At 39.4% G+C, this 13,596-nt stretch overlaps 1 protein-coding gene across 1 annotated transcript in view; it reads right to left on the bottom strand.

Annotated features, from left to right (window-relative positions):
* TMEM144 (transmembrane protein 144) overlaps positions 1-471 on the bottom strand; it is a 40,600-nt gene extending 40,129 nt beyond the window's left edge. The window contains exon 1 of the mRNA XM_033135303.1: positions 310-471. The gene's annotated coding sequence lies outside the window, so the exon portion shown is untranslated. The remainder of the gene's footprint in view (positions 1-309) is intronic.
* Positions 472-13,596: the final 13,125 nt, after the last annotated feature.

Raw genomic sequence — 13,596 nt, 5'->3', positions numbered from 1 at the left:
GCGAGTTACTCTGTCAATATTGACAAATTGATTCTAAAGCTTATATGGAAGATCAAAAGACCCAGAATAACCAATACAATACTGAAGAACAAAGAGAAATGAGACTACCCAACTTCAAGGCTTACTATTAAGTACAATAATCAAGACAATGTGAATTGGTGAAAGAAAAGACACATAGATTGATGGAACAGAATAAGAGCCCTTAAATGGACCCACATATACATAGTCAACTGTTCTTTGATAAAGGAGCAAAGGCAATTTAGTGGAGAAAGGATGTGCCTAGAGTCTCCACATCCAAGCCTTACTCACATGACTAGCAAGTTGGCGTTGCTGCCGGTGGGCGCCTCAGTTCCTCTTCACATGGACCTCACCATGGCACTGCTTGAGTGTTCTCATGATACGGTACAGCTTTCCCCAGAGGGAGAAATCCAAGCAGGTTGAAGTGTCATTGTCTTTTATGACCTCGCATCTGAAGTCACACACCATCACTTCTGCAATATTCTCTTGGTCACACGCTTCATCCCTGATTCCGTGTGAGAAGAGGCTGCGTCATGGCATGGATATCGGGATTGCGGATCCCTGTGTGCTGTCCTGAAGGCTGCCTACCAGGGAAAAGAAAATCCCTGGAACAACATCCTTGCCTAGACCCAGGCACACGGGCTCTAGCCCTTGTTAGACGCAGAGAAGTCACCAATGGGAACAGTACGTAGGTGCAGTTGCAGGAAGGTGGGGAGAGGTGGTGGTGGGAGCTTGTGCACATTCTCTTCTGATTTTTTCCCTTGTTTCTCAATGAAACAGAAAACAAGATCATAGGTCAAGAATGAGGACCTGGAAGGAGGTTTTGGAGCTTCATAAGTATTTCAAGTTTTTCAGTGTCTCTCAAGTGATGCAGTGGTCATTGTCATATTACTTTCTTGCTTTCTTGGTCATATTACTAAGGAGGAAAACAACCCTCTTTTTGATCACTGCTGTATTATAAGAGGCATAGCCTGAATCTTAGTAAATTGAAAGAAAACCAACTCTTTTTTTTTTTCATTTTAAAGAGTGATTTTTTTTTTCCTCTTTAGTCTTGAGAATGTTCTATGTTTATAGCATGGAAATCTTATTATAATAAACATCCTTTGGCTTGCAGTTAGATTGCTTTGTTACTTCTTATGGAATAGGACAAAATACAAATAATTAAGTGTGCTTAAAGGAGACATTTAAAATACAAGACATGGTCTTTTTCTAGCCCAATCAGACTAAGACAATGAGGGACAATCCTATAGATCAACTAAGTCAGGTTTACTGCCTCATTGAAATGTCAGGGACTGCGCATCAAAGGAACTGTGGGGTATTTACCAAAGAAAGGAAAAGAGAGTTATTACAGGAGTTTAGGTGCAATGTAAATGAAGCAGTGTTTTGATGGGCTCAAAGCAAAATGAGGCTGTGGGTAATGGACTCAACATTGGTTCTGGACTGTGAAATGGCCCTGTGGTTCTGTTTTCTAGGAAACAAAATGAAGATGTCAAATATTACGTTCAGAGACCCGCTCTCTGAAGCTCTGCCCATGGACTAGAAATCAAGGCTGCTTGCTGTGTCACATGACTTCACTCTTTCAGACAAGAGGGGGATGTTTTATTCTTACTGAAATAATGTCATGCAGTAATTCTGATGGCCTCTATTTTAGAGAAGACACGTTATCAGTATGAAATAAGCAGTCACCCGAAGAACTGGGCTGCTGTGGTGTTTTACAGCAGCAATGTGTATTTGGGGGAAATATTGTTTTCTGATAAAGTTGTACCTGGTTTTGTGTGAAGTTCTGATTCTGGATTGATGAATAGTAAGGAAGATATTTACTTTCTTAATCCCAGCAAATTTTTGCTTTTACTGTATCTTACTGTAACTTACTACAGTTCAAAATATTGATGCGTAAGTCAATTTCCCTGAGTGATTGTGGTCAAGATACCTAAAGAGTTTGTATGGCATCTTTTTCATTTGTAAAATGAGGAGGTTGGAAGAAGTTCTCACCAGTCGATTGATATACAACTAGACCCCTTTTATTTTTAATGCCCCCTGCAACATGCCTCCAAGGCCTCAGCCTCCAAGTGTCCCACAGTTATGTCTGCCAGTCTAAGGGACGCCTCACAGGGGTTCAGGCTCCTAGTGTGACATCTTCGTATCCTTCCTTCTTGTTCTAGCTTCCCCTGACTAATGTTTACTACAATCCGAGTTTTCTGAGGAAGACCACCTGTTGCTATGACTGATGGGTATGTGGCATCATACCTATGTTCCTAGAGCTGCAGGTCCCAAATTGGGGGAGCAGAGCATGGTTGGGTCCTATTAGAACCTCAAGAAGTCTCTCCTCACGATGATGCCTTCTGCGCCTTGATGCAGTTTCTGTCTTTCAATAAAGCTGCCTCTTTCCTGTGTGCTTCATCTTCTGCAAGCAATCCTCAAAACTTAAAAAAAAAAGAAAACAAAAGAAAACAGTCAAAGAAACAAACAAATCAACCAATAATAGTAATAATAAAGAAACGAAGTCAATATTCTCAAAGATCTAGCTCTGATTCTACCTTACATGATGGTTGATCAAACCACAACACTTAACTTCAGCCTACAGGTCATCACAATTTTGTCAGGAACAAAGAATTTGCCTTCAATATGGATAGTTCAAGAGCACGTCTGTTGATTTTCTAAAAACAAGGGAACAGCCTGTCCAGGTAATTTAAAATCTTCATCTTTAGAAACCAAAACTTTCTCGGAGTGCCACATCTAGTTAAAAGTTTTTACTTGATTTTACTCATCAAAAATTTAAATCTCTTGAGTTCAATCTTAGCCAAGATATATATGGCACAAGTAATCTTTAAAATGCCCGACAACAAACACACATGATCTCTCACACTTGTTTTTTGCTAGGACCATGTGATTTTTCTTCAACAGTGTTTCCAGTCAATGGATTCACAGAATGAGAGTCATCAACACCTGTGGTGGAAGGACAGAGAAAGTTCACAGAGGGTGCTGATGAGAGTATCATTGATGAGATCTAGTGGGGTGGAGAAAAAACTGAGGAGAGAAAGGCACTAATGGGGCTCTGAAAGAAATACCCTCTGCTGGACAGTGTGTAATAACAGCAGTAATAATAACTAACAATTATTGAACATTTACTTTGGGTAATCACTGCACAAAGACCCTTTGTACAGTGCATTATCTTGTTCAATTCTTAGAACCCCATGGTGAGTCACATGCTATGATTATCTACATTTTATGGATGAGGACACAGAGCGAGGTTCAAAGAGTACCTCGCTCAGATTCACATAGCTGACAAGTGGTAGTGCTACTAGTTCTCAAGTCTAAATCTCTCTGATTCAGTACTTAGGTTATGAATATTTAATATACTTTGCAAAATATTGTGTGATATGAACCTCATTCTGATCTCTTTAAATAGACATTAAATTAAATGCATGTGCAAGCAGGTAAAAAACTAGAATGTATCTATGTGTCTTGATAAGCATGTTCAAAAATTCTGTAGTCTGCTTCATCCACTACCAATCAACTGCATCTTGCTTTTCTTGTTTCTGACTTTTGAGTCCATTTTGACTCTATTCCCACTATCCTTACACTTGTCAGGTGGATGTCTCATTTTCAAACTTAACATACTGATTTCTCCCTTTAAAATCTCACCTGGATGTTACTCAGTTTTGTGGACCAAAACCACTAGTAAGAGACAGTTTTATAGTTGCCAAATAATCACAAGAAAAGGACCATATATGTTTTAAAAAAAACTGTCAACCATATGCTATTGATCTGATATGGGAAATTTATTAATGAAAATTTATAGTGGATCCAGCAAACCCGTTTCTGGGTATATAGCCAAAGGAAATGAAATCACTGTATCAAAGAGATATCTGTACTTCCATGTTCATTGCAGCATAGCCAAGATAGGAAAACAATCTAAGTGTCTGTTGACAGATGAATGGATAAAGAAAATGGGATATAATGGAACATTACGATGTATATTATAATATGATATTTACTCATCCCTAAAAAGAAGGAAATCCTGCCATTTGAGACAACATGGATAAACTTGGAGGACTTTATGTTAAGCGAGAGGCTGCATAAGACAGCATTTAGGACTCTGATTTGTTCATCTTCTTAATGTCCCCTCAGCCACAACCCTTCTTCTCTTACATCACAATGTCCACTCTACTGTAACACAGAAACATTTTAAAGTATGCAGAACTGTTTTGAAAATGAGTTCTAGGTAATCCTGGAGTAAAATTATATACAGTTTACAGTTTAAATTTGAAGTTTATAGTCTGAGATGACATGTTTCATCAGAATCAATTGTATGCATAAATGATCTCTTATAGACTTGAGTACTAGTTTTAACAGGCCACATTTCCTTGGCCTCCTTTTGGCCTTCCTTGGGGTCTCAAATTTAACATGTTTAAAACATTATCTTTCCAGTAAGGGACACCTATAGCTGTGTTTTCCCTTCTTCTGGGATTAGTACTTCTGTTTCTTGAAACTATTCCCTTTCCTCATCTAACTTTATGGTTTCCTTGAGCGTTGCTATTTTCTTATATGAATCCATCCCGCTGGCCTCGTTTGATTGGTTTAGGGATGGCAACCTGGCCCAAGGTCAGCCAGTCATAGTATTTCAAAACCCTCGTTAAAATGGATTGATCTATGATATGACACAAGGTGGGTCAATTAGAATCCTTTCTTAGAATTTTGAACTTGGAAGACAGAGAGTAAAAAACACAGATTACTCTTTGTGCTTCAAAAAATAGATATAGAACCAAGTTCATAAATAGAGATAGAACCTATAAGAAGTAAAACGAGGGAGTTGTTCGTAGTCACATTTCCAGCTATGTAAAAAGAAAGTAGACTCTAATGAGAGAGAATGACACCAGTGTACAGGGAGAGGCACAGACTAGATTCAGGCAATACTCCAGCCCCTGGCTCTAGTTTTTCCTGAGGCCCAGTTGCATTTCTAACCTTTTAGCAGTATTAATGAAGAATGTTATACTTTATATTACTAGAGCCATTACTGACTAGCCTAAGGGGAAAAACAAATTTATTTTCTCATATGTTTTGGAAGGATATTGAAGAAGCTAATATGATCAAAGAAATAGCTTTACCATATTAACCAGGACTCTATTTACGAATCTAGAACTGCTTGGTTACTCTTGTTCTCCATCTCTCATCTTGGCTTGTCTCAGCTTTTGAATTGGTCTCAGTTAAGCTTCATGCAGTTAGACTTTTTTTTCTAGGGAAGGAAGAGGATTGCAAGCTGCTTCAGGCTTTCATCCTCCCAAAATGGTGACCCCAAAGAGAAAAGCTCTAGGGGAAAAGTCTCTGCTAGCTTTCATAGAAAAGTGCTATAAAAGCCCCTGATTGGTATAGCTCAGGTCTGCTGACCACCTCTGATCTAATCACTCTGGGCAAAAGTGTGGGTACTGTGACTGGCCAGACCCAGCTCATATACTACTTCTATGTGTGTGGGTAGGTCAGGCAAACCGTGTTTCCCCAAAAATAAGACCTAGCCGGACCATCAGCTCTAATGCATCTTTTGGAGCAAAAATTAATATAAAACCTAGTATTATATTATATTATACCCGGTCTTATAGTAAAATAAGTAGGGATGTAGGGATGGAGAAGCGAGGTTGGTTCTAGGGATATATTTGAGTTAGAACTCACGCAGCATATCTAATTACCTTTTATTAATTAGCTTTCTTACTTCCAGTCTTATTTCTTTGCATTCTATCCTCTACCCTACCATCACAGTAAAATAATCATGTCATTTCCCTGAATAAAATTTTCTCCTGGCTTTCACCGCCAAGAAATCAAAACTTCATGGTGATGTGTACAGGACCCTTTGTGAACGTTTGCTAAGGACGCCTAACATGTTCTTAGTGTTTAGGCCTCAGCACCAGTTCTGACCTAAGTATCTCATTTACTTGGCTGCTGTGTTATCTTTGTCCTGTTCCTTTCAGGCACTGCTGTGCTGGCCCTAAATTTGAATCTCATAATTCGGTGTCTTTTATTTGCTCTTGGCACTCCTGGATATCCTGACTCCTTATGCCTCTGATATTTACCAGGTACCCAAATCACTTCTAGAGCTTATAAGAAACACATACTTCCTTGATGCAATCCAGACATACTGCATCAGAAATATTTTAAAAAATAACTCCTGGAGATTCAGAAGCAGATGGTTTGTAGGTGTGAAACACCATGGTTGCGTGTCTCTGCTATTGGAGTTCTCTGATGCCTCGTTTCTATACTGACTGGATTTCTTCCTCTACCTGCTCCTAAGACTTCTGATTAGCTGACCTGACTTCTTCAGGTTTGTAACCTAGTCATCTCTGCACTGGGCCCTTGTGCCGTTAACTAAGAATCACTATTTCAGCCATTTTACTCTCCTATAGTTAGGTAGCTTCTTTGTTATTCCATATCCTTGGACTTACTGTCTATTTTTACTTTATCATCTATACTTAAATTTCTCGTTTAAGTCAAAATTATTTTTCCCAGCTGCTTTGGCTACATCTCCAACCATAGATTCTCCTCATTTGGGAGCCCCAAACTACCATTGCACTACCAGTTCATTAGCGCTTTAAAATTATTATAAAGGTTCAAGTTAGTGGTATGCTACAGCTGAGGGTAAATTGTGTGTATCTCTTCCAAACTCCATTTTCAATAAAATCACACTGTTTGAAGTTGGCTAGGGTGTGAATATTTGTACCACAGAAATCACCAAATACTCAACAAGTACTGCTTTTTTCCCCAAGAGACTGGTAAACATTTACCAGCATGCCACTATTTCCAGTGGAATATTAAGCTGGGGGAGCCCTGGTGCCAACTTAGAATGTTTGATATAACCCCGGTAGGTAAGAAGTTGTAGGCATTCAGAATCAGTCACCCAAAGATGTGCCTCAGTGGTGTGCAGATTATTTTGAGCTAAAGACAACTAAGACTTTGTGGGCTCAAGAGAAATTTCTGCCCTCCCCTCCTTAACTACTTGGAAGAATTTAAATTAGGGCCTTGCCCATAATAAGAGTGATCATTACAAATAACTTTTTATGACCTAGCTATAGGGCTGGGCAAACTTCTAATTACTGAACATCTGCTCTTTTTATTGTCCTATGAATGACCTTCCTCTCCTCTGCAGCCCCAGGGCACCTTCCTCATCCTTAGCTCAGTCAGCATGCTATGTATACCTCATTTTCCCTTTCTGTGGTGAACCTCTCATGTATGTGGGGTCTCCGACTCTCTCATGTATGTACTGCCCCATATGTACATATTTGATTAAATATGGTTATTTTTCTCTTTTTAATCTGTCTCATGTAGATTTAATTATTAGACCAGCTGAAAGAAACTTGAGGGTAGAGGAAAGTTTCTTCTTCCCCCACAAAGTATATTCGCTGGACTAATACCAACCAGCTGAAAGCAAAGGTAGACTGAGCTTGGAGAGGTGAGTAGTGAGTGGTCTCTGGTCCTTAAAAAGTAGAAAGGTAAGCTCCTAATTATGCTCCAAATCTGTTCCACTCCTGCACTGATCCATCTCAGCTAACATTCACTGGCCCCTTGCCCGAGTCATTTAAATAATCTGCGCTCAAGTTACTCATCTATAAAATGGGGATGCTAATTACATTTATCTCATAGGGTTGTTATGAGGACTGAATTAGTCATGACTGGGGGAGGACTTAGAATAATGCCTAGCACAGTAATGATTTACTGAAATAGTATGTAGATGTTTAATAATTGCTCAAACTGAAACTCTTAGAATCAGCCTTAACTCTGTTCTTCTGTCATACCCCATTCACAATCCGTCAACTTTTTCCCTCAGCTAAATATATATGTGTATGTATGTATATGTGTATATATATGTGTATATATATATGTGTATATATATATACACACACACACACATATATATATATATACATACATATACATATATATACATGTCTGAATCTGACCTCATCTTACCACGTCTACTGCAACCATCATGGATCAAGCCTCCATCATCTCAGTCTGAATTATTTTGATGTCTTATAGAGGGTTTTCCTGCTTTTTTCTTTACACCCCTACAATCTATTTCTAAAATAACAACCAGAGTGATCATTTTCTATCATTTTCAGACCTTGTTCACTCTTCAGCTGAAAACCCTCCAGTGGTTCTCCATTTCCCTAGCACTAAAAGTCAGAGCCTTTCCTATCGCCTGTAAGGCCTTGGACCTGCGATGAACTCTCCTCTGCCGTTCCCTTCTAAGACACTCCTTCAATCCAGTCTAGCATTTCTCGCCATTCTATAAGAGAGACAGAGAGGGGAGTATTGTGGGATTGTGAAAACAAGAACAGGTGAGAAAGCAAGAATGCAATGGAGCAGGTGTAGAGGGTAGGATTTCAGCAGTACAGACCAAAACATAAGAGTAAAGTAGAGTAGGAGCAGGTCAGGAATTCTGTCCAGAGCAAATCCAGTAAAAGCAAGATCCTTACCCAGCCACTTGGAAATGGGCCTAGTATGAAGAACGCAAGAAAACACCCCAACTAATACCCTGCCGAGAACCTGGCAACCTTGAATATGCCTGAGTCCTATGGAGAAATGGGCCAAGTTTGGTCTGGCTTTGTTGAGGAGTTATTCATGGTTAGGAAGCCTGTGCATGTCCTGACAAAAAAAATACATATATATTTCCAAACCTGCTGGTATGCAGAACAAACTCCATTAATAATATTGACCTGCTTCTCTCCTAGAACAATACTAATGGGAACTAAATGTTCTCTGGGAACAGCTGGGGTGTGGCTTGGATGAAGGCAAAGGTTAACAGAGCAAAGAAATGAAGTGTGGCGACCAGGGCACTTGGGAGAATCAGTCTCCATCTGCTCGTGGATAATCATCCTTTTTCTTCAGAAACAGAGAAAGCATAGACCAAGGGCAAATATACCGAGTGTCTTAATATATCACTTGATAGGGCCGGGATTATAAACCAAAGTAGCAGATAACCAAAACCAAAACAAATCCAGAAACAAATCTTTTGCTTGTTCAGTTTAAAACCACTGCACTAAGAAAAGATTCCAAAACAAAATCAGGGTGGGATCCTCACTGTTGTGTTATGGTCCAGCTTCACCTTCCTTCTCTTCTCTTTTTTCTGCTACTGACGTAGTCTTTTGACCCTGTTCGCGTCTGTACATGTACCTTTTGGCTTTGTTTCTCATCCACGAGCTCATTGTTATCTGCTTGCTTCTAAGAGTTAATACCTCTACGAATACTTGGCTATGGCTTATCTACTAACTATCTGCTCTGCTTAGGTCCCTGTGCTTTTGGTACCTCTTGATACAGTTGGCTCTAGTATTATAATCTGTCCCCCTCTGCCCCTTTGTCACCTGCATCTCTCCTATCCTGGCTTTTCCCAAGCCATGCTTTTGGGTTAACCCAGATCACCCTCAGTGATACACCTGCAGAGATAAGCTCTGAAAACACCTGACAATAAGATAGAAAATTCTATCACAGCACATATTGAGCCACCAAATAAAAGATTTTTGAGTGTTGACAAGGTCAAAGCTTGGTCTTACACTATGAAAATATGTTCCAGTTTAGATTCTAGGACCTGGTGATGAGTCCTTTCTACTCATATGTAGTTGATGCTGTTGCTTCTCCTCACAGTTTCCCATGGAGCCAGTATATCCTTTCCCCAGCTGCTGAGAGTATAGCAGCTAAGGATGAGAACAACATCTCTTTCCAGAGAATCGCCCTTGGCTAACGGGGGCTGCCTCACCCAGAGATGCTTGGGAATTTACTCCTCCCCCCCCATCTTCTACCTTACTCTTTCAAACTCTTTCAAACCTTACTCTTTGCGTGGTGGAGTTTTGGAGAAAGAAGTTTCCCCTCACATAATCACCATACATGGTTCGCTGAGAGAGGTTATGAGTCTGTGACTCTGTGCTGAACAAGTGGTGCCAAGTAAAATGATTCTTTCTCCCACCTTGAAATAAAATCTACCTTGTAACTTGGAATTTTTAGCCAATTCAAGCATTAAAAACTTTCTTCGACTCTGATTAGGGAATTATCTCTGATTAGGGAATTATCTCCAAGTGAGGGCTCTGATACATCTTCTTGGACAAGCTGTCAAACCAATATTTCATTAAGTATGCCTTACCCCAGTAATGGCTTGTATCTTTTTGAGGTAATAGATCTTCGTACTTATAAAATAGAAGTAGGAGATAGTATGTTAGACTCTCTCATCAAATTGTATTGATGCAAGACTCTAGAGAGAGGTATTGAAATCTGTTTCCATGGCAACAGTCTTGCTGCTCAAGTGGAAAACAGGATAGCAGTGGAAGTCTGTGTTAATTGCAGCTCTAAAAATAATCAGTGATGTGTTGAAATCGAGTGAAAGACTCAGGAAGCAATAGGTAAAAATTACAACCGTGCAGGGTGGTATTGAACAATAAAGTATTGTGCAAATATTATTGCAACTATAGTAAGATTTAAGAATTACAGGAATGGTTGGTGACAAATATATTTTTGAGGAAAATCAATTATTATTTGTTCATTTATTTGGGTGACTGTTGAATACTGATTATATGTCAGCTATGAAGTAGGACCTAAGATACAGAGATAAGTCAGTGCTGTCCCCTCCAGGCTCTCAAGGTTTTAATGGGGCAATAGGAAAAAAAATCTATCATGATTATAATGGATATTTTGTTTGTCTACCTGACATCATTCTAACCATTTCCCATTGGGTAGAAGCCAAGACATTAAGGATTGGTATGAGACTGATATCACATCCAGCTCCAGGGACAATTCAAAATCATTTACTACAGTTATTGTTTCAGCTATAAGCATGTGACCAAGTTGTAAACCTATATGACATTCTTTTATCTATTCGTATAGTGATTGGTTTCTGCATGAAGCTCAGAAATCTTGTTTGGTGGTTGTGATTTCATATATATATATTTTACCTAAACATGAAAGAGGAATCATGTAGAGTCTGCAGCTTCAGGAAGCCATTTTGTGATGAGGAGGAAAGTTAGCCTGAGGATGAAGTCAGCCATTGGACAAGAGCACAGCCAAGAGAACAACGGAGAAACATGGCCTGATAAGACTGAACAGCACTGAAGCCTACTCTGGATGTTTGAGTGATAATAGCCAATACAATTTCTTTTCGTGGATGCTTGAATTGTGTTTTCAGGTTTTCTGTTTGCCTGAAAACAAACACAAAAAATGCATTCAACTAATTACGAAGGACAATACCAAAGAATAAGCGAAATAATAGAAATAAGCAGAAGGAATGATGGATGGACAGAAGAAAAATAAATCAGAGGGAGAAAGAGGAGGTGTGGGGACAGAGCCAGGAGTGCAGTTTCCAGGCTCTCGGCCTCACGTGGAAAGGTGCTGGCTCAGGTAGTAAATGGCCATCAGTTGTGATTGGATGGCCATCAGCTGTGGCTAGTTGGCCGTCAGCCATAACCGGTGAGCCATTGGCCACTAATATAACTGTTGTGGCTATGCTAGCAGCAAATGGGGGCTAGCAAGCAGATGGTGGCTGAACTAGCAAGAGCGGATTGCAGTTAGCATGGCGGATTGCAGCTAGCAAGTGGGGTTGGTTGGCAGAGAGAAGAGGACAGCAGTTTGTGGTTAGTGTGGCTCCTGCTTCCTGTGTCTCCAACCCAGCCACCAGCAAGAATATAGTGGTATGACTCCCCTATCTATGGCTCCATGGGTGTTCCTTTTTGGCCTCACCATGTCCTGTGTTCTTATGTGGGGAGCGGGAGCCGAGACCCTGCATGACACCCTGCATGACAGGAGGTAATTCCTACCTCGAAGAAAGGAATGTAGAAAAGATCAAGAAGTTTCCTATATTGTGAGGTAGAGAATTCAGCTTTGCTGTCAGCATAGCTCCTGAATGTCCAACTCTCTAGACTGCTGGACACTGGCAATATGGACAACTCTTAACCCAGACTCAATGCAGAGATGGGTGTATCATGAAGCTACAGAAGTTTAAGATGAAGTGCCCTTCACTTACTGTCCCTTTGGGTTGGGGGTGTAAGTGGCAACCCCAGCTGTGCATTAGCAACTGGGCTGCCCATCTGGAAGGTCACTTTCTAAAGCCTGGTGGTGTTTCTGAGCTGTGGGCTATCAACATGTTTTCTATATTTTCCGGACCTCCAGTTCACAACCCCTGGTGGACCCCATGGAGTACCTGGACCTTATCTTTGACTCCAATAAGAACACGAACTTCTCCCTGCTCTTGTCTCTGCCTTAAACACTAAGAATTAGGCTTCATGGTTATATAGTATCTCACATCTCCAGCCTGAAAGGGTAAAGAAAATAGGTGAAATCTGGTTGAGCTAGACTAGCTGCTGCAGAAGCTGTGTGTGTGTGTGTGTGTGTGTGTGTGTGTGTGTGTGTGTGTATTCATTGCTTCACAACGTTTCACAATGTATACATTGCATTGCACACTTTAAGTATATACAATTTTATTGTACCTCAATACAGCTGGAAAAAAGGCACTAAAAAATAAATTGTATGAATTACATAATAGTATTTGTTAAGGATAATGGTGAAGGTGAAAAAAAAGGGGTTTTGTGGTCTTAGCTACAGTGCTCAAGTGCCATTAAAAACAAAACAAAACAAAACAAAAAACTGGATGTGAAAAACTCTCTGCAGTTGAGTGTTTAGTACCCTGATATTTAGTCTCTGCTCTATTTCTAACGTTAAGAAATCTTGAGCAAGTGATTGACCTAGCATCATTTTTGTTTACTCTGCCAATTTGTTTGGCAGTATGAAAGTCAGCAAGAAGATTAAAATATAGTTTAAGAAAATTTGTCTTTAAAATGATAGAATAATGCATATAATTTGATAATGCTGTGACATATCAAATTAAACAAGAGATAAAGTCTTATATAGCAAGAAGACCACTTAATTTGAATTCAAGAATTCTGATTCTGGCTGTGCCTTCTGTGATTTTTTCCTTAGGTCATTTACTTGTACAGCTCTCAAGCTGCTTCCTCTGTAAAATCAGTGTGTTCGTTTATCTCTCAGACTTCTTCCAGATCTAAAATTCAATAAAAAAAAATACAGCTATACTTCAATTATCCAAACTTTATATTGTTTTCTTTACGTAAAATGCTTGTATTAATCCTTCATCGGGTTTGTAGCATTTCTTTAATCTGAAAAATTCTTTGCCAATTTTTTTTCTTTAAATATTGCTTTTGTCACCTTCTCCTTTCTTGTTGTACCTCAAATTTTCCTTGTTTTAATCCTTTTCACCATGGCTGATAAGTCTCCTATGCTCTTTTCTGTATTTTCCACCCTCTTAACTGTCTGTGCTTCTGTTTAGATATTTTCTTCTGACCTGCGTTTCAGTTTATAAATGCTGTTTTCAGCTGTATCTATTTTGGTTTTTAGTAAGTAGGCTATGAGGTATTTATTGACACTTTTCTTTGATATGTCTTTTCTTGAGTTCAGTGAGGTTTTTGAATCTTTGGATTGATGTCTTTCACCAGTTTGACCTACTACATAGTGTTAGGATAAATGTTTGTATTTTAACAGTCATGTGGATACCACAAAGATTATAGTGCTCTGTAGTCATGTGGATACTATTAAAAA

This window comes from Rhinolophus ferrumequinum, chromosome 18, assembly GCF_004115265.2.
Source record: "Rhinolophus ferrumequinum isolate MPI-CBG mRhiFer1 chromosome 18, mRhiFer1_v1.p, whole genome shotgun sequence".
In the NCBI taxonomy this organism is placed as follows: domain Eukaryota; kingdom Metazoa; phylum Chordata; class Mammalia; order Chiroptera; family Rhinolophidae; genus Rhinolophus; species Rhinolophus ferrumequinum.
This window is presented reverse-complemented; position numbering and strand designations above follow the sequence as displayed.